This window comes from Triplophysa dalaica, chromosome 5 (assembly GCF_015846415.1).
Source record: "Triplophysa dalaica isolate WHDGS20190420 chromosome 5, ASM1584641v1, whole genome shotgun sequence".
Classification (NCBI taxonomy): domain Eukaryota; kingdom Metazoa; phylum Chordata; class Actinopteri; order Cypriniformes; family Nemacheilidae; genus Triplophysa; species Triplophysa dalaica.
Window position 1 is genome coordinate 18,895,667 of NC_079546.1, and position 19,866 is coordinate 18,915,532.

Below are 19,866 nucleotides of genomic sequence, written 5' to 3' on the forward strand. Positions count from 1 at the left end.
ACACATTGATTTACATTAAGTGTTTACTACATTGTTATATACCTAATTGCATCGAAAACCCATCGAGCACTCCTGTACCGGTCAATTTGTGTTATATCAACAACACGTGCCATCTGTTGCAGAGTCGCTCTTAACGAAAAACATGGTAGTCTATGAAGGCTTGACCTTCATCTCTCTCTCAAGCAGCCGTAGTCGGCAGGGTTTGAACCTGCGCGGGGAGACCCCAACGGATTTCAAGTCCATCGCCTTAACCGCTCGGCCACGACTACAACAGGTTCCAGGCCCTCTGGGTTTCGGTCGTGCTGCTGCAGAGGACGATGTCAAAAAGGGAAAGGCAGGACTTCAATAAGGACTGCCGTAAGGACTGCCGTAACCCGGATTCGAACCGGGGTTGCTGCCACCACAACGCAGAGTACTAACCACGATACGATCACGGCTGGCCAACATGCCTCCGGCAAAGTGACTGAGTGACTACATCTGCAGGGAGAAGATTGGCAGGTTTTGCGGAGGTCTCACGGAATTCCTTGAGCATGTGCTCGATGAAATCCCTGCTCAAAGCCAATGTGTAGACTCCAACGCACGAGCAAACAGTTTATTTAATTTTTATCAACAGAGGGAGGGCCCAGAAGAGCTCACAAGGTAAAGGTGACTAACAATGTGGAAACACATCGCCCGAACAGGGACTTGAACCCTGGCCCCTCAGATTAAATGTCTGATGCTCTACCGACTGAGCTATCCGGGCTCTTGAGTTGCAGCGACGTGTTGAGTACAACAGGTGATTGCAGGTTCATCCCTCATCAAACACACCCTAACCAGCTAATGTGGCTCTGGAGGTAAGAGAAGAACTAGACTCACAACGATCCAAGCGGAGCAAAGACCCACTGGCAGCGGTGGGATTTGAACCCACGCCTCCAAAGAGACTGGAGCCTAAATCCAGCGCCTTAGACCACTCGGCCACGCTACCTCAAAAAGGCACGTTGTGCCGCCGGTTTCCACCATTGTGTTTTACAGTAGGACCGCTGTGACATTTCGCAGACAGTCAAGACAGTATACCTAATTGCATCGACAACCCATCGAGCACTCCTGTACCGGTCAATTATGGTTATATCAACAACACGTGCCATCTGTTGCAGAGGTGCTCTTAAACATTTGTAAAATCATATAAAAGGCTATAAAGTATGTACACATTGATTTACATTAAGTGTTTACTACATTGTTATTTACCTAATTGCAGCAAAAACCCATCGAGCACTCCTGTACCGGTCAATTTGTGTTATATCAACAACACGTGCCATCTGTTGCAGAGTCGCTCTTAACGAAAAACGTGGTAGTCTATGAAGGCTTGACCTTCATCTCTCTCTCAAGCAGCCGTAGTCGGCAGGGTTTGAACCTGCGCGGGGAGACCCCAACGGATTTCAAGTCCATCGCCTTAACCGCTCGGCCACGACTACAACAGGTTCCAGGCCCTCTGGGTTTCGGTCGTGCTGCTGCAGAGGACGATGTCAAAAAGGGAAAGGCAGGACTTCAATAAGGACTGCCGTAAGGACTGGCGTAACCCGGATTCGAACCGGGGTTGCTGCGACCACAACGCAGAGTACTAACTACTATACGATCACGGCTGGCCAACATGCCTCCGGCAAAGTGCCTGAGTGACTACATCTGCAGGGAGAAGATTGGCAGCTTTTGCTGAGGTCTCAAGGAATTCCTTGAGCATGTGCTCGATGAAATCCCTGCTCAAAGCCAATGTGTAGACTCCAACGCACGAGCAAACAGTTTATTTAATTTTTATCAACAGAGGGAGGGCCCAGAAGAGCTCACAAGGTAAAGGTGACTAACAATGTGGAAACACATCGCCCGAACAGGGACTTGAACCCTGGACCCTAAGATTAAAAGTCTGATGCTCTACCGACTGAGCTATCCGGGCTCTTGAGTTGCAGCGACGTGTTGAGTACAACAGTTGATTGCAGGTTCATCCCTCATCAAGAACAACCTAACCAGCTAATGTGGCTCTGGAGGTAAGAGAAAAACTAGACTCTCAACGATCCAAGCGGAGCAAAGACCCACTGGCAGCGGTGGGATTTGAACCCACGCCTCCAAAGAGACAGGACCCTAAATCCACCGCCTTAGACCGCTCGGCCACGCTACCTCAAAAAGGCACGTTGTGCCGCCGGTTTCCACCATTGTGTTTTACAGTAGGACCGCTGTGACATTTCGCAGACAGTCAAGACCTTACAGGGTTCTGTCGGCTTAGGGTTCAGTGCACCTTTCTGATGCAGGGGTGTTCAGTCCTATATCTGGAGGCGATGCCATCTGTTGATTGCAGTTCATCAAGTACACTTGAACCGGGTAACGGGCTCTGGGAGCTGAAAGTCAGACGTGTTTTAAACACTGCCCTGAAAGCTCATCTTTGGTCTTTTATCTGCCCGTGCTTTCCTTAAAGGTCCCTGCAAAGAAAACATTTATAAAATCACATTAGAGGCTATAAAGTATGTACACATTGTTTTACATTAAATGTTTACTACGTTGTTGTATACATAATTGCATCGACAACCCATCGAGCACTCCTGTACCGGTCAATTATGGTTATATCAACAACACGTGCCATCTGTAGCAGAGGTGCTCTTAAACATTTGTAAAATCATATAAAAGGCTATAAAGTATGTACACATTGATTTACATTAAGTGTTTACTACATTGTTATTTACCTAATTGTAGCAAAAACCCATCGAGCACTCCTGTACCGGTCAATTTGTGTTATATCAACCAAACGTGCCATCTGTTGCAGAGTCGCTCTTAACGAAAAACGTGGTAGTCTATGAAGGCTTGACCTTCATCTCTCTCTCAAGCAGCCATAGTCGGCAGGGTTTGAACCTGCGCGGGGAGACCCCAACGGATTTCAAGTCCATCGCCTTAACCGCTCGGCAAAGACTACAACAGGTTCCAGGCCCTCTGGGTTTCGGTCGTGCTGCTGCAGAGGACGATGTCAAAAAGGGAAAGGCAGGACTTCAATAAGGACTGCCGTAAGGACTGGCGTAACCCGGATTCGAACCGGGGTTGCTGCGACCACAACGCAGAGTACTAACTACTATACGATCACGGCTGGCCAACATGCCTCCGGCAAAGTGACTGAGTGACTAAATCTGCAGGGAGAAGATTGGCAGCTTTTGCTGAGGTCTCAAGGAATTCCTTGAGCATGTGCTCGATGAAATCCCTGCTCAAAGCCAATGTGTAGACTCCAACGCACGAGCAAACAGTTTATTTAATTTTTATCAACAGAGGGAGGGCCCAGAAGATCTCACAAGGTAAAGGTGACTAACAATGTGGAAACACATCGCCCGAACAGGGACTTGAACCCTGGACCCTAAGATTAAAAGTCTGATGCTCTACCCACTGAGCTATCCGGGCTCTTGACTTGCAGCGACGTGTTGAGTACAACAGGTGATTGCAGGTTCATCCCTCATCAAACACAACCTAACCAGCTAATGTGGCTCTGGAGGTAAGAGAAAAACTAGACTCACAACGATCCGAGCGGAGCAAAGACCCACTGGCAGCGGTGGGATTTGAACCCACGCCTCCAAAGAGACTGGAGCCTAAATCCAGCGCCTTAGACCGCTCGGCCACGCTACCTCATAAAGGCACGTTGTGCCGCCGGTTTCCACCATTGTGTTTTACAGTAGGACCACTGTGACATTTCGCAGACAGTCAAGACCTTACAGGGTTCTGTCGGCTTAGGGTTCAGTGCACCTTTCTGATGCAGGGGTGTTCAGTCCTATATCTGGAGGCGATGCCATCTGTTGATTGCAGTTCATCAAGTACACTTGAACCGGGTAACGGGCTCTGGGAGCTGAAAGTCAGACGTGTTTTAAACACTGCCCTGAAAGCTCATCTTTGGTCTTTTATCTGCCCGTGCTTTCCTTAAAGGTCCCTGCAAAGAAAACATTTATAAAATCACATTAGAGGCTATAAAGTATGTACACATTGTTTTACATTAAATGTTTACTACGTTGTTGTATACCTAATTGCATCGACAACCCATCGAGCACTCCTGTACCGGTCAATTATGGTTATATCAACAACACGTGCCATCTGTTGCAGAGGTGCTCTTAAACATTTGTAAAATCATATAAAAGGCTATAAAGTATGTACACATTGATTTACATTAAGTGTTTACTACATTGTTATTTACCTAATTGCAGCAAAAACCCATCGAGCACTCCTGTACCGGTCAATTTGTGTTATATCAACAACACGTGCCATCTGTTGCAGAGTCGCTCTTAACGAAAAACGTGGTAGTCTATGAAGGCTTGACCTTCATCTCAATCCCAAGCAGCCGTAGTCCTTGTAAAAAAGTAAAGGTAAAGGTGACTAACAATGTGGAAACACATCGCCCGAACAGGGACTTGAACCCTGGACCCTCAGATTAAAAGTCTGATGCTCTACCGACTGAGCTATCCGGGCTCTTGAGTTGCAGCGACGTGTTGAGTACAACAGTTGATTGCAGGTTCATCCCTCATCAAGAACAACCTAACCAGCTAATGTGGCTCTGGAGGTAAGAGAAAAACTAGACTCACAACGATTCAAGCGGAGCAAAGACCCACTGGCAGCGGTGGGATTTGAACCCACGCCTCCAAAGAGACAGGACCCTAAATCCAGCGCCTTAGACCGCTCGGCCACGCTACATCAAAAAGGCACGTTGTGCCGCCGGTTTCCACCATTGTGTTTTACAGTAGGACCGCTGTGACATTTCGCAGACAGTCAAGACCTTACAGGGTTCTGTCGGCTTAGGGTTCAGTGCACCTTTCTGATGCAGGGGTGTTCAGTCCTATATCTGGAGGCGATGCCATCTGTTGATTGCAGTTCATCAAGTACACTTGAACCGGGTAACGGGCTCTGGGAGCTGAAAGTCAGACGTGTTTTAAACACTGCCCTGAAAGCTCATCTTTGGTCTTTTATCTGCCCGTGCTTTCCTTAAAGGTCCCTGCAAAGAAAACATTTATAAAATCACATTAGAGGCTATAAAGTATGTACACATTGATTTACATTAAGTGTTTACTACATTGTTATTTACCTAATTGCAGCAAAAACCCATCGAGCACTCCTGTACCGGTCAATTTGTGTTATATCAACAACACGTGCCATCTGTTGCAGAGTCGCTCTTAACGAAAAACGTGGTAGTCTATGAAGGCTTGACCTTCATCTCAATCTCAAGCAGCCGTAGTCGGCAGGGTTTCAACCTGCGCGGGGAGACCCCAACGGATGTCAAGTCCATCGCCTTAACCGCTCGGCCACTACTACAACAGGTTCCAGGCCCTCTGGGTTTCGGTCGTGCTGCTGCAGAGGACGATGTCAAAAAGGGAAAGGCAGGACTTCAATAAGGACTGCCGTAACCCGGATTCGAACCGGGGTTGCTGCGACCACAACGCAGAGTACTAACCACTATACGATCACGGCTGGCCAACATGCCTCCGGCAAAGTGACTGAGTGACTACATCTGCAGGGAGAAGATTGTCAGCTTTTGCTGTGGTCTCACGGAATTCCTTGAGCATGTGCTCGATGAAATCCCTGCTCAAAGTCAATGTGTAGACTCCAACGCACGAGCAAACAGTTTATTTAATTTTAATCAACAGAGGGAGGGCCCAGAAGATCTCACAAGGTAAAGGTGACTAACAATGTGGAAACACATCGCCCGAACAGGGACTTGAACCCTGGACCCTCAGATTAAAAGTCTGATGCTCTACCCACTGAGCTATCCGGGCTCTTGACTTGCAGCGACGTGTTGAGTACAACAGTTGATTGCAGGTTCATCCCTCATCAAACACACCCTAACCAGCTAATGTGGCTCTGGAGGTAAGAGAAGAACTAGACTCACAACGATCCGAGCGGAGCAAAGACCCACTGGCAGCGGTGGGATTTGAACCCACGCCTCCAAAGAGACTGGAGCCTAAATCCAGCGCCTTAGACCGCTCGGCCACGCTACCTCACAAAGGCACGTTGTGCCGCCGGTTTCCACCATTGTGTTTTACAGTAGGACCACTGTGACATTTCGCAGACAGTCAAGACCTTACAGGGTTCTGTCGGCTTAGGGTTCAGTGCACCTTTCTGATGCAGGGGTGTTCAGTCCTATATCTGGAGGCGATGCCATCTGTTGATTGCAGTTCATCAAGTACACTTGAACCGGGTAACGGGCTCTGGGAGCTGAAAGTCAGACGTGTTTTAAACACTGCCCTGAAAGCTCATCTTTGGTCTTTTATCTGCCCGTGCTTTCCTTAAAGGTCCCTGCAAAGAAAACATTTATAAAATCACATTAGAGGCTATAAAGTATGTACACATTGTTTTACATTAAATGTTTACTACGTTGTTGTATACCTAATTGCATCGACAACCCATCGAGCACTCCTGTATCGGTCAATTATGGTTATATCAACAACACGTGCCATCTCTTGCAGAGGTGCTCTTAAACATTTGTAAAATCATATAAAAGGCTATAAAGTATGTACACATTGATTTACATTAAGTGTTTACTACATTGTTATATACCTAATTGCATCGAAAACCCATCGAGCACTCCTGTACCGGTCAATTTGTGTTATATCAACAACACGTGCCATCTGTTGCAGAGTCGCTCTTAACGAAAAACATGGTAGTCTATGAAGGCTTGACCTTCATCTCTCTCTCAAGCAGCCGTAGTCGGCAGGGTTTGAACCTGCGCGGGGAGACCCCAACGGATTTCAAGTCCATCGCCTTAACCGCTCGGCCACGACTACAACAGGTTCCAGGCCCTCTGGGTTTCGGTCGTGCTGCTGCAGAGGACGATGTCAAAAAGGGAAAGGCAGGACTTCAATAAGGACTGCCGTAAGGACTGCCGTAACCCGGATTCGAACCGGGGTTGCTGCCACCACAACGCAGAGTACTAACCACGATACGATCACGGCTGGCCAACATGCCTCCGGCAAAGTGACTGAGTGACTACATCTGCAGGGAGAAGATTGGCAGGTTTTGCGGAGGTCTCACGGAATTCCTTGAGCATGTGCTCGATGAAATCCCTGCTCAAAGCCAATGTGTAGACTCCAACGCACGAGCAAACAGTTTATTTAATTTTTATCAACAGAGGGAGGGCCCAGAAGAGCTCACAAGGTAAAGGTGACTAACAATGTGGAAACACATCGCCCGAACAGGGACTTGAACCCTGGCCCCTCAGATTAAATGTCTGATGCTCTACCGACTGAGCTATCCGGGCTCTTGAGTTGCAGCGACGTGTTGAGTACAACAGGTGATTGCAGGTTCATCCCTCATCAAACACACCCTAACCAGCTAATGTGGCTCTGGAGGTAAGAGAAGAACTAGACTCACAACGATCCAAGCGGAGCAAAGACCCACTGGCAGCGGTGGGATTTGAACCCACGCCTCCAAAGAGACTGGAGCCTAAATCCAGCGCCTTAGACCACTCGGCCACGCTACCTCAAAAAGGCACGTTGTGCCGCCGGTTTCCACCATTGTGTTTTACAGTAGGACCGCTGTGACATTTCGCAGACAGTCAAGACAGTATACCTAATTGCATCGACAACCCATCGAGCACTCCTGTACCGGTCAATTATGGTTATATCAACAACACGTGCCATCTGTTGCAGAGGTGCTCTTAAACATTTGTAAAATCATATAAAAGGCTATAAAGTATGTACACATTGATTTACATTAAGTGTTTACTACATTGTTATTTACCTAATTGCAGCAAAAACCCATCGAGCACTCCTGTACCGGTCAATTTGTGTTATATCAACAACACGTGCCATCTGTTGCAGAGTCGCTCTTAACGAAAAACGTGGTAGTCTATGAAGGCTTGACCTTCATCTCTCTCTCAAGCAGCCGTAGTCGGCAGGGTTTGAACCTGCGCGGGGAGACCCCAACGGATTTCAAGTCCATCGCCTTAACCGCTCGGCCACGACTACAACAGGTTCCAGGCCCTCTGGGTTTCGGTCGTGCTGCTGCAGAGGACGATGTCAAAAAGGGAAAGGCAGGACTTCAATAAGGACTGCCGTAAGGACTGGCGTAACCCGGATTCGAACCGGGGTTGCTGCGACCACAACGCAGAGTACTAACTACTATACGATCACGGCTGGCCAACATGCCTCCGGCAAAGTGCCTGAGTGACTACATCTGCAGGGAGAAGATTGGCAGCTTTTGCTGAGGTCTCAAGGAATTCCTTGAGCATGTGCTCGATGAAATCCCTGCTCAAAGCCAATGTGTAGACTCCAACGCACGAGCAAACAGTTTATTTAATTTTTATCAACAGAGGGAGGGCCCAGAAGATCTCACAAGGTAAAGGTGACTAACAATGTGGAAACACATCGCCCGAACAGGGACTTGAACCCTGGACCCTAAGATTAAAAGTCTGATGCTCTACCCACTGAGCTATCCGGGCTCCTGACTTGCAGCGACGTGTTGAGTACAACAGGTGATTGCAGGTTCATCCCTCATCAAACACAACCTAACCAGCTAATGTGGCTCTGGAGGTAAGAGAAAAACTAGACTCACAACGATCCGAGCGGAGCAAAGACCCACTGGCAGCGGTGGGATTTGAACCCACGCCTCCAAAGAGACTGGAGCCTAAATCCAGCGCCTTAGACCGCTCGGCCACGCTACCTCATAAAGGCACGTTGTGCCGCCGGTTTCCACCATTGTGTTTTACAGTAGGACCACTGTGACATTTCGCAGACAGTCAAGACCTTACAGGGTTCTGTCGGCTTAGGGTTCAGTGCACCTTTCTGATGCAGGGGTGTTCAGTCCTATATCTGGAGGCGATGAAATCTGTTGATTGCAGTTCATCAAGTACACTTGAACCGGGTAACGGGCTCTGGGAGCTGAAAGTCAGACGTGTTTTAATCACTGCCCTGAAAGCTCATCTTTGGTCTTTTATCTGCCCGTGCTTTCCTTAAAGGCCCCTGCAAAGAAAACATTTATAAAATCACATTAGAGGCTATAAAGTATGTACACATTGTTTTACATTAAATGTTTACTACGTTGTTGTATACCTAATTGCATCGACAACCCATCGAGCACTCCTGTACCGGTCAATTATGGTTATATCAACAACACGTGCCATCTGTTGCAGAGGTGCTCTTAAACATTTGTAAAATCATATAAAAGGCTATAAAGTATGTACACATTGATTTACATTAAGTGTTTACCACATTGTTATTTACCTAATTGCAGCAAAAACCCATCGAGCACTCCTGTACCGGTCAATTTGTGTTATATCAACAACACGTGCCATCTGTTGCAGAGTCGCTCTTAACGAAAAACGTGGTAGTCTATGAAGGCTTGACCTTCATCTCTCTCTCAAGCAGCCGTAGTCGGCAGGGTTTGAACCTGCGCGGGGAGACCCCAACGGATTTCAAGTCCATCGCCTTAACCGCTCGGCCACGACTACAACAGGTTCCAGGCCCTCTGGGTTTCGGTCGTGCTGCTGCAGAGGACGATGTCAAAAAGGGAAAGGCAGGACTTCAATAAGGACTGCCGTAACCCGGATTCGAACCGGGGTTGCTGCGACCACAACGCAGAGTACTAACCACTATACGATCACGGCTGGCCAACATGCCTCCGGCAAAGTGACTGAGTGACTACATCTGCAGGGAGAAGATTGGCAGCTTTTGCTGTGGTCTCACGGAATTCCTTGAGCATGTGCTCGATGAAATCCCTGCTCAAAGTCAATGTGTAGACTCCAACGCACGAGCAAACAGTTTATTTAATTTTAATCAACAGAGGGAGGGCCCAGAAGATCTCACAAGGTAAAGGTGACTAACAATGTGGAAACACATCGCCCGAACAGGGACTTGAACCCTGGACCCTAAGATTAAAAGTCTGATGCTCTACCCACTGAGCTATCCGGGCTCTTGACTTGCAGCGACGTGTTGAGTACAACAGGTGATTGCAGGTTCATCCCTCATCAAACACAACCTAACCAGCTAATGTGGCTCTGGAGGTAAGAGAAAAACTAGACTCACAACGATCCGAGCGGAGCAAAGACCCACTGGCAGCGGTGGGATTTGAACCCACGCGTCCAAAGAGACTGGAGCCTAAATCCAGCGCCTTAGACCGCTCGGCCACGCTACCTCAAAAAGGCACGTTGTGCCGCCGGTTTCCACCATTGTGTTTTACAGTAGGACCGCTGTGACATTTTGCAGACAGTCAAGACCTTACAGGGTTCTGTCGGCTTAGGGTTCAGTGCACCTTTCTGATGCAGGGGTGTTCAGTCCTATATCTGGAGGCGATGCCATCTGTTGATTGCAGTTCATCAAGTACACTTGAACCGGGTAACGGGCTCTGGGAGCTGAAAGTCAGACGTGTTTTAAACACTGCCCTGAAAGCTCATCTTTGGTCTTTTATCTGCCTGTGCTTTCCTTAAAGGTCCCTGCAAAGAAAACATTTATAAAATCACATTAGAGGCTATAAAGTATGTACACATTGTTTTACATTAAATGTTTACTACGTTGTTGTATACATAATTGCATCGACAACCCATCGAGCACTCCTGTACCGGTCAATTATGGTTATATCAACAACACGTGCCATCTGTTGCAGAGGTGCTCTTAAACATTTGTAAAATCATATAAAAGGCTATAAAGTATGTACACATTGATTTACATTAAATGTTTACTACGTTGTTGTATACCTAATTGCATCGACAACCCATCGAGCACTCCTGTACCGGTCAATTATGGTTATATCAACAACACGTGCCATCTGTTGCAGAGGTGCTCTTAAATATTTATAAAATCACATTAGAGGCTATAAAGTATGTACACATTGATTTACATTAAGTGTTTACTACATTGTTATTTACCTAATTGCATCGAAAACCCATCGAGCACTCCTGTACCGGTCAATTTGTGTTATATCAACAACACGTGCCATCTGTTGCAGAGTCGCTCTTAACGAAAAATGTGGTAGTCTATGAAGGCTTGACCTTCATCTCTCTCTCAAGCAGCCGTAGTCGGCAGGGTTTGAACCTGCGCGGGGAGACCCCAACGGATTTCAAGTCCATCGCCTTGACCGCTCGGCCACGACTACAACAGGTTCCAGGCCCTCTGGGTTTCGGTCGTGCTGCTGCAGAGGACGATGTCAAAAAGGGAAAGGCAGGACTTCAATAAGGACTGCCGTAAGGACTGCCGTAACCCGGATTCGAACCGGCGTTGCTGCGACCACAACGCAGAGTACTAACCACTATACGATCACGGCTGGCCAACATGCCTCCGGCAAAGTGACTGAGTGACTACATCTGCAGGGAGAAGATTGGCAGCTTTTGCTGAGGTCTCACGGAATTCCTTGAGCATGTGCTCGATGAAATCCCTGCTCAAAGCCAATGTGTAGACTCCAACGCACGAGCAAACAGTTTATTTAATTTTTATCAACAGAGGGAGGGCCCAGAAGAGCTCACAAGGTAAAGGTGACTAACAATGTGGAAACACATCGCCCGAACAGGGACTTGAAACCTGGACCCTCAGATTAAAAGTCTGATGCTCTACCGACTGAGCTATCCGGGCTCTTGAGTTGCAGCGACGTGTTGAGTACAACAGGTGATTGCAGGTTCATCCCTCATCAAACACACCCTAACCAGCTAATGTGGCTCTGGAGGTAAGAGAAAAACTAGACTCACAACGATCCAAGCGGAGCAAAGACCCACTGGCAGCGGTGGGATTTGAACCCACGCCTCCAAAGAGACTGGAGCCTAAATCCAGCGCCTTAGACCGCTCGGCCACGCTACCTCAAAAAGGCACGTTGTTCCGCCGGTTTCCACCATTGTGTTTTACAGTAGGACCGCTGTGACATTTCGCAGACAGTCAAGACCTTACAGGGTTCTGTCGGCTTACGGTTCAGTGCACCTTTCTGATGCAGGGGTGTTCAGTCCTATATCTGGAGGCGATGCCATCTGTTGATTGCAGTTCATCAAGTACACTCGAACCGGGTAACGGGCTCTGGGAGCTGAAAGTCAGACGTGTTTTAAACATTGCCCTGACTGCCCGTGCTTTCCTTAAAGGTCCCTGTAAAGAAAACATTTATAAAATCACATTAGAGGCTATAAAGTATGTACACATTGTTTAACATTAAATGTTTACTACATTGTTTTATACCTAATTGCATCGACAACCCATCGAGCACTCCTGTACCGGTCAATTATGGTTATATCAACAACACGTGCCATCTGTTGCAGAGGTGCTCTTAAACATTTGTAAAATCATATAAAAGGCTATAAAGTATGTACACATTGATTTACATTATGTGTTTACTACATGGTTATTTACCTAGTTGCATCGAAAACCCATAGAGCACTCCTGTACCGGTCAATTTGTGTTATATCAACAACACGTGCCATCTGTTGCAGAGTCGCTCTTAAAGAAAAACGTGGTAGTCTATAAAGGCTTGATCTTCATCTCTCTCTCAAGCAACCGTAGTCGGCAGGGTTTGAACCTGCGCGGGGAGACCCCAATGGATTTCAAGTCCATCGCCTTAACCGCTTGGCGCAATGGATAGCGCATTGGACTTCTAGATTGAGTAATGTGGGCATTCAAAGGTTGTGGGTCCGAGTCCCACCAGAGTCGTGGTTGATTTAGTTTGCAGAAAACTCCCCAAAATCGTGACTAGGGAAGGATATGTTGCTACATGAAGAGGGTGCACACATTCAATAACTCTTAAACAATCCCTTTGCATGTTTTCCTCCATTTTACTGTGAGTTTTTGCCCCTTTGTTACTTTTCAGTCACATGATCAAGCAGTCCTCACAAAAAACTGACTTGTGTAGCAAGTTTCAGCTAAAAAACATTTTGTCAAGTTCACAAACTGTTATTGTTGTATCAAAAATGAAGACCGTGACGGTTTTGAAATAAACTGATCAATTCATGACTGACTCTGCCCCAGTGTGGCCCTCGGTTCCCGTACCCCTGTCAAAGGTGACCTCTTCCATGACTCCCATCTCTTCTTACAGTTGTGTTCAAAATTATTCAACCCCAAATGCTGTAAATGGTTTTAGGGAATTTAGTGTACATTTGTAATTGTATTCAGAATGAAATCCTACAAGGACTTCTTAAAGAACCATATGCAACTAAAATGACATCAATTAGTTTTGTAATACAGTAGTAAATGTTCCTTTTGTGAATTCTTCATTGACATAATTATTCGACCCCTTAAAGACTACCACTCTGAAGAACAGAGGTTCAATGAAGTGTTTTCAATCAGGTATTGAAAACACCTGTGGATATCAGGGAGCAGCAATAAAGCCTAATAAGCACCAATTAGGCAGCTTTAAAATCACTGTGATACTCAGCTCCTTCTAGACATTTACTGGTGTGGTTACAAACATGGTGAGGTCGAGAGAATGGTCCAGGAAGACAAGAGAACAGGTGATTACTGTTCACAGGAAGAGCAATGGCTATAAGAAGATTTCAAAGATGTTAAACATACAAAGAGACACCATAGGAAGCATCATTCGCAAATTCAAGGCAAAGGCGCTACCTGGTCGTGGCAGAAAGAAGATGCTGACTTCGACTGCTGTGCGCTACCTGAAGCGTAGAGTGGAGAAAAGTCCCCGTGTGACTGCTGAGGAACTGAGAAAAGATTTGTCAGATGTGGGTACTGAAGTTTCTGCTCAGACAATACGGCGCACCCTGCGTAATGAAGGCCTCCATGCCAGAACTCCCAGGCGCACCCCCTTGCTGTCCCCAAAGAATAAGAAGAGTCGACTGCAGTATGCCAAAAGTCATGTGGACAAACCACAGAAGTTTTGGGATAGTGTTCTGTGGACTGATGAAACAAAATTAGAACTGTTTGGGCCCATGGATCAACGCTATGTTTGGAGGAGGGCCTATGAAGAAAAGAACACCTTGCCTAATGTGAAGCATGGCGGGGGGTCAATCATGCTTTGGGGCTGTTTTGCTTCTGCAGGTACTGGGAAGCTTCAGCGTGTGCAAGGTACCATGAATTCTCTTCAGTACCAGGAGATATTGGATGACAATGTGATGCAGTCCGTCACAAACCTGAGGCTTGGAAGACGTTGGACCTTTCAACAGGACAATGATCCCAAGCATACCTCCAAGTCCACTAGAGCATGGTTGCAGATTAAAGGCTGGAACATTTTGAAGTGGCCATCTCAGTCACCAGACTTAAATCCGATTGAGAACCTCTGGTGGGACTTAAAGAAAGCAGTTGCAGTGCACAAGCCTAAGAATGTGACTGAACTGGAGGCTTTGGCCCATGATGAATGGGCGAAGATACCCGTAGATCGCTGCAAGACACTTGTGTCAAGCTATGCTTCACGTTTAAAAGCTGTTATAACTGTAAAAGGATGTTGTACTAAGTACTAAGGTTGAATGTCACTTGGGGGTTGAAAAAAACTGATAATGATGTGAGCTCAGAAAAGACATTTGTGGTTATTTCGTAATAAATGTTATGTTATATTTGTCTGACCTACACGTGCCTCTTTGATTTAATTGTAAGCAGGATGACTGAATGATCATAATCAATGTCAAACCAACAATCAATTTCATTGGGGGTTGAATAATTTTGAACACAACTGTATTTGTAGGGCAAAGATTAAGTAAGATTTTACAAGCCTTTTTCATGAAATTGCATAAATTCAAACTGTCCTTCAATACAATCCAGCTTTACATACTTCTGCAGTTGGCCAAACTTGACCTGGATCAGCATTTTAACTGGGCACAAACATAATACATAAACATAGCAAGGTCATGTTAGTTAATAATACAATACTGAAGGGCAGAACACAAGCCAACAAATTGTTTTTGTGTGTGCAAGTTAAACACATCGGACATAAACGGCATGTCTTTAAAAACCGAGAACATTTTCCGAGTAAGTTAAAAGCAGACCGCGTGATGAAAGCGTCGCGTCTGAACCAAACACAATTTTGCAATGAAAATAAATGTCTGATCATTAATAGTTGGCTATGCTTCAGGCCGCGTTAACAAAATAGCATGTCTATAAAACAAATTGGCCTAAATGGTACCCAAATAGCACACGTACCTCGCGGAGACGTCTGAGAGAGGTCGTGGTTTTCGTCTGTATGATGTCTATATTAGGGCGTTTGCTCATATGCAATACCTCGCCGAGATGTCCGCTCCAGCTCTTTAAACGACATAATTTTGTTTCTCTAATTATTTTCATAATACACAATCTACACCTTCCCTCATGCATGTTACAATTACCAAAAATAAATTTCACACTATTCTATAGTTGAAAAAAGAACACACTCGTTAATTTTAGGAAAAATAATGAATAGACAAACATAACAAACAAACACTTTATTAACAAAACGTACATTTATAACAAACACATCAAGTGAACACAGCAAACAAACAATTACATGATTATATCCTCCCTGGGGCCAAGCGTAGGAAGTCCTTCACAAACTTTTCCGCCTCTGCTTCAGAAGCTGTATGTTAAAATAAACATTTACAATAATTTCATAAAAAAAGTCAACAAACATATTTCAAGTTACATTAAAATAAACGTTAATTGTTCCATCTGGTTACATCACCCGGTGTAACAAGGTCCGTGCTGGGAAGACTCAGACGACATAGTACACAAAATGGTTGTCTTTAATCCAAGGGAAACAAAGGAGAAAATCAACACTATGAAACATTTACAATACTGGACCAGGAATACAACGAAGGGGAGAACTTAAATACAACAGCGAACGAGGAATAAACAGGTGCTGGGGATTAACTAATAATGAGGAACAGGTGAAAACAGTCAATGGTGAGGGAGCGTGTGCAAATGGCAGTCCATAGGGAAAAACGTGGAAAATAAGGGAAGGGGAGTGTTATACCTGGAATATAAAGTCACCCGGAAGTATTACCGACGCATTATGCATGGCAGTTCAGACGTGTCAAGCTCTTCCTTCCTGCATGATTCAATCTATACGTATTACGTAAACCATGTCGAAACAAGACACAAGAAAGAAAATTTACTTGAGATCTGTGCATAACAACTATATTTAATAATTGTATTGTAGGCCCATAGTAGTGAACTAACATAATTTAGTTCACTGTACGGCCCTAATTCAACATCTGTTCTGCATTTTGAAGTAGTCCCAATCGAATACTTAATTAGCGTGGTCAGGTATGTGATTAGGGTTGGAAATAAACTATTCAGATCACGGGCCTTCAAGAACCGGATTTCAATAACCCAGCACTAAATTGATGGCGTGTATTTTAGCTTCCCTATTAAGAGTGCTCAGAAGTTTGTTTTACGAAGGCCTTTTTTCCCTCCCCTTCCACACCAGTTGAGTTGCCGTGCGACGTCTGTCGTGAAAACTTTGAAGCAAATCCTCCACACAGTCTTCTTCATATTGGGGCAACCACTGAGGGATAATCTGTTAACCTTCAACAGGTACATTTTAAAGTAAAATTTGAGTTGTAATGCTTTTAATATATGTTATGCTCACCATGCATAACATGCAATATTGTTGTATGCAATAAAATAACATTATTGTGGATTGATTTAAATCTGTATTTAAACTCATAGTGAAATTAAAGATTTATTCACATAAATGGTTCATATAGCACTATACATACATTTTTGTGTGCACTGTCCACAATTAGCTTTTATGTGTTCACCTAAAGAAATCTGACGTAAAGCCTTAAAATATGTTTTTTTATGACATTTGAAATTCTGAGTAATTAATGTCAGCGTGTTTGTTATGGACACTTGAACTTTGGAAATGACACAATGCACAAAAACTTGCACCATTAGCCCATTTAATAGCTCTGTGACGAGTCACCCCTGGTGCAATCAGCGTCGCCATGGAGACGGAAGGAATTAGAGCCTCACACCTGCCGGACATCAGAGGCTCTTAAACACAGGGCTATAAAGAGCCCATTTAGACGGAGTGGAGGTGAGCAATTTCTCCATACAAGGCAGACTTCTTATGTGGTTTCTCTCTTTTGCAGAGTCGGAAGGCAATTAGGAGGACCGAACCGTGGAGTTCTTATATCGAGGGAACCGCCCTCGACACTAGAAGAACACTGCCTAAAGAAGAAGAAGGAAGCTTCACGGAAGCCCTGAGAACCCGGAAGTCAAGCCTCATTTGTTTTGTTTTCTTCTGTCTCCTCCGGGGACTTATAATAAATATACCCTTCGGGGCACATCTGTTTAACCCCCTCGTGTATGTGTCATTGCTTCACCCGTCACAAGCTCCTCTTATGATGAAAGCAGACTATGTAATAATGTGCTCAAATGAATTAGAAAAGAAACCCACTCTTAGTCACATGTGTAAGAAACTTTCTCATGCTAAACACAAACAGTTTTGTGTATTGAAAAATGTGCAGCTTCAATTGTTCAGCCGTTTTTGACAATCATTAAAGAATGACTAGACTTTTGCCATGAATACAGTCTGCTTGTATGCTACACTTATATCTCAAGATTTATTTTAACGTTTAGTTTACATATTAAAGCAATAGCCCGGAAAGGAAAAAAAACAGCATAATCTTTCTTTTTGTCCCCCCATACATATCCAGACTTTAGGAATACTCATTCTATAGGAATGGGACATATTCAGTGTTAAAAAAAGTTTTTCTGATGATCAAATAATGCTGAAAATATGTGATGGTTTACTTTCCACACAGAAAATGTTTCGGAATATAACACAAAGGGGTGGTTTCCCAGAAAGAGATTATTTAGACCAGGACAGTTTAATTAGAACATTTAAGTGGCTTGAACAAACAAACCATTATTTGTGTGCAGTTTGAGACAACACAAAGGGCACTGAAGTACTTTGAGATATGTTAGTGCAAGCTGTTTTCAGTTAGGACAGCTCTTAAACTTCTTTAAGTCTAGGACTAATCCCTGTCTTGGAAACCACCCCAACATGTTTTTAACATGGATTTTAAGAATCATTATTAATAATAGAGCGCCAGTAGTAAGCATAAGAGACCTCGTTCTAAAACATTGCAAGTCTTAATAGTTAAAGAAGTTAGAAGTTAGACATAATTAATATTGCATATAAGAATTTATAGTCCGTTTAATATTTGACCTGTGGTTCTCTCTCCTTTATCTCAAATGTGTGCTTTCACTGTGCATGTGTGAGAGTGTGTTTGCGTGTGTGCGTCTATGTCAATGTGTGTAAGTATGTATCCACATTGTGTGTGTGGAGCATTTGTATGTCTGTCTTTTGTTGATTTCATCTTTTTCTTGTTTTTACAGGTATTTGCCTTTAGTTGTTTTTCTTGTATTCAATGTGTCTCATGTACAGCTGCTTTGTAACAATAAAAATTGTAAAAAGCGCTATATAAATAAAGTTGAGTTGAGTTAAAATCTTTGTATTTACAGTGTTGTGCAAGTTTGGGCACCCTTGGCTCTTAATACTGTGTGTGGTTACCTGGATGATCTATGACTGTTTTTTTTTTATTTTGTAAAGGTTGTTCACAGATCCCTTTTTTGTTCTAAACAGTTAAACTGAGCTCTGTTCTTCAGAAACATTCTCCAGGTCCTGCAGATTTTATTGTTTTTCCAACATATTTGGCATATTTGAACCCTTTCCAGAAGTGTCTGTATGGTTATGATAGAATGCTTTTTGGTATGATCTCTCTTATTTTGTTAAAATTATTCACTGTAATCAGGTTCAAGGTATATGGAAGAAAGGAGGCGGGGTCGGCTCGGGCTGGAAGACGAGAATCTTTTATTCTGTTCCGTTTAACACAAACTGCGCTTAACAATACTCAGAATGTCAAAAATCACACTGCTTTTCCGGAGCTCTGTCCATGAGATTCCTTTCAGCTCCTTTGGTAGCTCGGTTGTGTCTTCAAGCCAGTCTCTCTCTCTATCTCCTCTGAATCCTGCCAGCCTTTAAGCAGTCTCCTCACCAATCACTGTAAAGAGACGCAGGTGTTCTTAGTCTGTAATTTACCTACTTGCTTACCGTCTTTCCCGTGTCTCTCCTCTCCTGTGCAGATGTCACTAAACCACGCCCCCCTTGCCACATACCCCCATCACCCGACTCAGGCCGAGGCCCCATCCGGCCTGCAGCCTCCCTCCTCCTCCTGGAGAGAAAGTCGGCAACGACCATCTAAGACCCCGGTCTGTGGATCACCTGAAACTTAAAGGGTTGTAACGCCAGATACCTCAGGGTGATCCGCGCGTTGGAGTCTTTCATGCGGTGGAGCCACTGGAGGGGAGCATGGCCGAATGGAGCGTGAATTCGCGCCCCAGGAGATAATAGCGGAGGGTGAGTACGGACTACCTGATCGCCAGGCACTCTTTTTCAATGGTGCTGTACTTCGTCTCTCTCCTAGAGAGCTTCCGACTGAGGTACAGCACCGGCCATTCTTCACCCCCCGTCTCCTGGGAGAAAACCGCCCCCACGCCTCGATCCGACGCGACCGTCTGCATCGAAAAAAGGAAGAGAAAATTCAGAGGAGTGCAATAGCGGCACGCCACAGAGAGCAGCCTTCACCTGGGTAAAAGCCTGCTGGCGTGGCTCCATCCACTGGACGGTATCCGGTGCCTCCTTTCTAGTGAGGTTAGTCAGCGGGCTGGTGAGGTCCGCAAAATAAGGTACAAACCTTCTATAGTATCCCACCAGCTCCAGGAACTGCCTCACCTCCTTTATGGTCTTGGGTCTCGGTGTGGTTGCAACTGCTGAAGTCTTATTACTTTGAGGATGCACTTGACCATGACCCAAGTGGAAGCCCATATACCTTACCTCCACACACCCAATTGCACACTTCTTAGGGTTAGCTGTCAGCCCAGCCCCTCTCAGTGAACTCTGGACCGCCCTGCCAGGACCAGAAGCACTGCCGCTGCTGTTCAGGGCTCAGGCCGACCCGCTGTAGGACGGCTTTCTTGAGGTCTGCGTAGACAA

The 19,866-nt window shown here is 45.2% G+C and overlaps 26 non-coding genes across 26 annotated transcripts; all 26 read right to left on the reverse strand.

Moving 5' to 3' along the window:
- Positions 1-187: 187 nt before the first annotated feature.
- trnas-uga (transfer RNA serine (anticodon UGA)) lies at positions 188-269 on the reverse strand. Its single transcript has one exon. It is a non-coding gene; the product is annotated as a tRNA-Ser (tRNA).
- A 400-nt stretch (positions 270-669) lies between these two features.
- trnak-uuu (transfer RNA lysine (anticodon UUU)) lies at positions 670-742 on the reverse strand. The gene has a single exon. It is a non-coding gene; the product is annotated as a tRNA-Lys (tRNA).
- Positions 743-882: 140 nt separating this feature from the next.
- On the reverse strand, positions 883-964 carry trnal-uag (transfer RNA leucine (anticodon UAG)). The gene has a single exon. It is a non-coding gene; the product is annotated as a tRNA-Leu (tRNA).
- A 405-nt stretch (positions 965-1,369) lies between these two features.
- trnas-uga (transfer RNA serine (anticodon UGA)) lies at positions 1,370-1,451 on the reverse strand. Its single transcript has one exon. It is a non-coding gene; the product is annotated as a tRNA-Ser (tRNA).
- A 400-nt stretch (positions 1,452-1,851) lies between these two features.
- On the reverse strand, positions 1,852-1,924 carry trnak-uuu (transfer RNA lysine (anticodon UUU)). The gene has a single exon. It is a non-coding gene; the product is annotated as a tRNA-Lys (tRNA).
- A 926-nt stretch (positions 1,925-2,850) lies between these two features.
- Positions 2,851-2,932, reverse strand: trnas-uga (transfer RNA serine (anticodon UGA)). The gene has a single exon. It is a non-coding gene; the product is annotated as a tRNA-Ser (tRNA).
- A 400-nt stretch (positions 2,933-3,332) lies between these two features.
- Positions 3,333-3,405, reverse strand: trnak-uuu (transfer RNA lysine (anticodon UUU)). The gene has a single exon. It is a non-coding gene; the product is annotated as a tRNA-Lys (tRNA).
- Positions 3,406-3,545: 140 nt separating this feature from the next.
- On the reverse strand, positions 3,546-3,627 carry trnal-uag (transfer RNA leucine (anticodon UAG)). The gene has a single exon. It is a non-coding gene; the product is annotated as a tRNA-Leu (tRNA).
- Positions 3,628-4,385: 758 nt separating this feature from the next.
- Positions 4,386-4,458, reverse strand: trnak-uuu (transfer RNA lysine (anticodon UUU)). Its single transcript has one exon. It is a non-coding gene; the product is annotated as a tRNA-Lys (tRNA).
- Positions 4,459-5,213: 755 nt separating this feature from the next.
- Positions 5,214-5,295, reverse strand: trnas-uga (transfer RNA serine (anticodon UGA)). The gene has a single exon. It is a non-coding gene; the product is annotated as a tRNA-Ser (tRNA).
- Positions 5,296-5,379: 84 nt separating this feature from the next.
- Positions 5,380-5,451, reverse strand: trnah-gug (transfer RNA histidin (anticodon GUG)). Its single transcript has one exon. It is a non-coding gene; the product is annotated as a tRNA-His (tRNA).
- A 232-nt stretch (positions 5,452-5,683) lies between these two features.
- On the reverse strand, positions 5,684-5,756 carry trnak-uuu (transfer RNA lysine (anticodon UUU)). Its single transcript has one exon. It is a non-coding gene; the product is annotated as a tRNA-Lys (tRNA).
- Positions 5,757-5,896: 140 nt separating this feature from the next.
- Positions 5,897-5,978, reverse strand: trnal-uag (transfer RNA leucine (anticodon UAG)). Its single transcript has one exon. It is a non-coding gene; the product is annotated as a tRNA-Leu (tRNA).
- Positions 5,979-6,682: 704 nt separating this feature from the next.
- trnas-uga (transfer RNA serine (anticodon UGA)) lies at positions 6,683-6,764 on the reverse strand. Its single transcript has one exon. It is a non-coding gene; the product is annotated as a tRNA-Ser (tRNA).
- Positions 6,765-7,164: 400 nt separating this feature from the next.
- Positions 7,165-7,237, reverse strand: trnak-uuu (transfer RNA lysine (anticodon UUU)). The gene has a single exon. It is a non-coding gene; the product is annotated as a tRNA-Lys (tRNA).
- Positions 7,238-7,377: 140 nt separating this feature from the next.
- trnal-uag (transfer RNA leucine (anticodon UAG)) lies at positions 7,378-7,459 on the reverse strand. Its single transcript has one exon. It is a non-coding gene; the product is annotated as a tRNA-Leu (tRNA).
- Positions 7,460-7,864: 405 nt separating this feature from the next.
- trnas-uga (transfer RNA serine (anticodon UGA)) lies at positions 7,865-7,946 on the reverse strand. The gene has a single exon. It is a non-coding gene; the product is annotated as a tRNA-Ser (tRNA).
- A 400-nt stretch (positions 7,947-8,346) lies between these two features.
- On the reverse strand, positions 8,347-8,419 carry trnak-uuu (transfer RNA lysine (anticodon UUU)). Its single transcript has one exon. It is a non-coding gene; the product is annotated as a tRNA-Lys (tRNA).
- Positions 8,420-8,559: 140 nt separating this feature from the next.
- trnal-uag (transfer RNA leucine (anticodon UAG)) lies at positions 8,560-8,641 on the reverse strand. Its single transcript has one exon. It is a non-coding gene; the product is annotated as a tRNA-Leu (tRNA).
- Positions 8,642-9,345: 704 nt separating this feature from the next.
- Positions 9,346-9,427, reverse strand: trnas-uga (transfer RNA serine (anticodon UGA)). The gene has a single exon. It is a non-coding gene; the product is annotated as a tRNA-Ser (tRNA).
- An 84-nt stretch (positions 9,428-9,511) lies between these two features.
- On the reverse strand, positions 9,512-9,583 carry trnah-gug (transfer RNA histidin (anticodon GUG)). The gene has a single exon. It is a non-coding gene; the product is annotated as a tRNA-His (tRNA).
- Positions 9,584-9,815: 232 nt separating this feature from the next.
- On the reverse strand, positions 9,816-9,888 carry trnak-uuu (transfer RNA lysine (anticodon UUU)). The gene has a single exon. It is a non-coding gene; the product is annotated as a tRNA-Lys (tRNA).
- A 140-nt stretch (positions 9,889-10,028) lies between these two features.
- On the reverse strand, positions 10,029-10,110 carry trnal-uag (transfer RNA leucine (anticodon UAG)). Its single transcript has one exon. It is a non-coding gene; the product is annotated as a tRNA-Leu (tRNA).
- An 875-nt stretch (positions 10,111-10,985) lies between these two features.
- On the reverse strand, positions 10,986-11,067 carry trnas-uga (transfer RNA serine (anticodon UGA)). The gene has a single exon. It is a non-coding gene; the product is annotated as a tRNA-Ser (tRNA).
- Positions 11,068-11,467: 400 nt separating this feature from the next.
- On the reverse strand, positions 11,468-11,540 carry trnak-uuu (transfer RNA lysine (anticodon UUU)). Its single transcript has one exon. It is a non-coding gene; the product is annotated as a tRNA-Lys (tRNA).
- A 140-nt stretch (positions 11,541-11,680) lies between these two features.
- trnal-uag (transfer RNA leucine (anticodon UAG)) lies at positions 11,681-11,762 on the reverse strand. Its single transcript has one exon. It is a non-coding gene; the product is annotated as a tRNA-Leu (tRNA).
- Between the last annotated feature and the right edge of the window lie 8,104 nt (positions 11,763-19,866).